Consider the following 3,420-nt stretch of genomic DNA (forward strand, 5'->3'; position numbering starts at 1 on the left):
GAGCCTAAATATAGCTATCTCCTGAGAGGCTCTGACAGTACCTGACTAATACAGATGTAGAGGCTCACAGACATCTATTGATCTGAGTACAGGGCATTGGTTTCTGTTGCTTATGGTCTTGCACTTACCTCCTGCCATCTGGTTATCTCTAGTGCTAATTGCTCTTCCCGTCTCTGACAGGAGCCTCTCCCTCCTGTGTGCCTCACTGTGTCAGAACTCCTGAGAGTCCAGATGTCTCTGTAATCCTGTGACTGTGGGATCTTGTGGTCCTGAGTTCCTGGGTATGGCAGAGCTCCTTGGAGTCAAGCTGCCTCTGGGATCCTGAGACCCTGATGTGCCAGAGCTCCTGGAAGTCAAGTTTTCTCTGGATGTCACAGGAATGGGTGTGGAGCCAGAGCCTTGATTCCACACCAGTTAGAGGTGCATTCTGGAAAGAACCCATGATACTGGCTGGGCAGGGATTCCTGCTTTCCTCATTTCTGTGTGGCAGGGTTGGGTGTCACAGTTACATTTGGTGTTGGGGCAGATATTGTGGCCTCAACTGTGATCTTGGGTGTGTCAGAGCTCCAGTGATTCTGGATGTGTCAGATCTCCTGGGAGTTGAGCTTCCTCTGTGATCCTGAGTGTTTCAGAGCATCTGGGAGTTGATCATCTTCTGGGTGTTGTAGGAGTGGGTGGTGAGCCTGCACCCAGGATCTGCTCCAGACAGTGGTTCAAAGCTGAAGGAATCTGTGACTCTAGCTGGATGGGGGTTCCTGGGTACCATGATCCTGGGAATCTCATTTACGCTGTGTGCTCAGGCAGATGTTGTGGCCTGACTTGTAATCCTGGGTGTGTCAGAGCACCTGGGAGTCAAGCTTACTCTGGGTCTTGTAGGAGTTGAGTGGTGAGCCTGTGTCCAGGGTCTGCTCCAGGTACCAGTTCAAACTGGAAGTTACCAGTGCCTCTAGGTGTTCAGGGGTTCCTGTATCCCTGAATCCTGGGGGTTCCAGTTACACTGGGTGTTGGAGAAGATGTTGTGGCCTCAACTGTGATCTTGAGGGTCATATATATATATATATATATGTGTGTGTGTGTATACATACATGTATATATGTATGTATATGTACACACACATATACATATATGTATATATGTATATATGTGTATATATACATATATATGTATATATATGAAAATTCCAGAGAGCAAATAAATATCATTTTAAAGAGCAGAAGACCCCCCCCCAAAAAGAGTTGTTGAAGTGCCTTGTGGTATAACTTTGACCAATGAAAAAGCAAAGAAATACTAACTACCCAACCAGCCACTGAAGAGGTGGATTAGAGTCAGTGGATAATGCACTCTGTGGGAGTCTGAGGACCAAGCTTTAGACCCCCAGAACCTCTAAAATGGGTATGTATACACTATAGGTATTTGTTAGAACCTGACAGGATTCCTGGGTTGGCTAGTGAGACTAGATATCCTCTTGAGTTCAGGACTCATACTGAAATCCTAGATGTAGGGCAGAGCTGTGGAGTGAGACATCTGACAGCAGCCACTGGCCTCTTCAAACATATGCTGTGCTATGTAGCATATGTGAACCTGTGTAAACATGTATACCCCTCTCATAAACATATGCAAAAACATCCACCTCAACAATAAAAAATCAAGCATGAAAACAAAAACAACAGAAAGCTCCTTCCCCCTTATCTATCTCCCTCTTCTTTTTCTGTCAAGTTTCTGCCCCCACCCCACCCTGCTGCCCAGTGGCAACTGGAATACTCTTGTGTCCATTCACTTAGTTGTCTCCTGCCTTCTCCTTTTGTACTCTCTCACTTCCCTCTGTGCTCTCCTGAGTGCCCGCCACTGTGTCATTATCACATCTTGATGACAGTCACCAACACTTGACTTGATAAACAACTTGTTCTTGATAAATAAGTCACCAGCCTCAATGAACTTGTGACATGTACACAGAATGAACCAAGAGAGCAGTCTTAATTAAACTGGGCTGTTTAACAGCCTTGGAATGCCTTCTCTGTTGATCTTCTGCCCTAGTATTCTATGATAAAGTATGAGGAGGGACATGCTGGTTAGCCCTGACACTTTCAGGGCACCTCAGATGTTTTGTACCTTCCCTAATCTCTTGGTGCCTCTGAAGATATCTTTCAATGGGTTATAAAGCAAGTGGCTCTCACTGCTCTTCCCCCAACCAACCCTGTAGGACAGGGTCTCTGTATTATATAGCTCTGGCTGTCCTGAAACTCACTATGTAGGCCAGGCTGGCCTTTAACTCACATAGGTCCATTTACCATTGCCTCCTTAGGATTAAAGGCTTGCACCACTATTCCTGGCCTAGTGTCTCTGTGCTGGTCTTGTTCACGTCTCACCTCACTGCTTGGTCTTTGACAAATGAATCTGAGTCCAGGGCAAGTAAAGATTCAGTTTGGACAAGTAGAAGAGCTTCAGGATTATAGGGAAAAGTGTTACATAAGACTAGGGTACCAGTAGCTGATCTAGGCTGGCAGAACCCCTTGGAAAAAAATCGAAGAGGATGGCAGACACCATAGGCACTTGTTTCCTTAGATATACCTTACCACTGAATGCAAAAGGGAATGTGGGGTGCCATAGATTGGTAATTCCAGTCTGTGATAGGCAGAGTCACAAGTCACAAGTCCAGAGTAGCCTGGACTACATAGTGAGTCTCATTATTCTGTGCTATCATCCTGGTTGCTTTTCTGTGACAGTGATAGAACAGTCTGACCAAAAGTAAAGGGAAGCATGGCTTTGTTTCCATTCATAAGTTACAGACCATCACTAAAGGAAGTCAAGGCAGCAACTTAAACAGGAATTTCAAGCAGAAACCATAGAGGAGTGCTGCTGTTGCTTGCTGGAGTACTCCAGCTCATGCTTCGTTGGCTTTCTTATGCAGCCAATGCCTAGGGGAGGAAGTTTCCCCAAAATTATTGGACCCTAATACATTAATTAGTAATCAAGATAATTTATTCAAGACATGTCCTCAGGCTGAAGTGATTGTGGACAGTATCTTTATTAATATTCATTTCTCTGTGACTCTAGGATCTACCAAATTGATATTTAAAGCTAACCAGGATAGCTAGATTAGCATAATTTTGTCACATTGAAAACATTGAACCAGGGCTAGCCTGATGTGGCACTTGCCTTTTAGTTAAAGCTCTCTGGAGGCAGAGGTAGTTGGATCTCTGAGTTCTAGTACAGCCAGGGCTACACAGAGAATACACCAGCAATTTGACAGCACACCTTAATGCGCTAGAACAAAAAGAAGCAAATTCACCCAAGAGGAGTCAAAGGCAGGAAATAATCATATTCAGGGCTGAAATCAACCAAATAGAAACAGAAAGAACTGTACAAAGAATCAACCAAACCAGGAGCTGGTTCTTTGAGAAAGTCAACAAAATAGATAAA

This window comes from Mastomys coucha, unplaced genomic scaffold (genome assembly GCF_008632895.1).
Source record: "Mastomys coucha isolate ucsf_1 unplaced genomic scaffold, UCSF_Mcou_1 pScaffold22, whole genome shotgun sequence".
NCBI classification, from domain to species: Eukaryota; Metazoa; Chordata; class Mammalia; order Rodentia; family Muridae; genus Mastomys; species Mastomys coucha.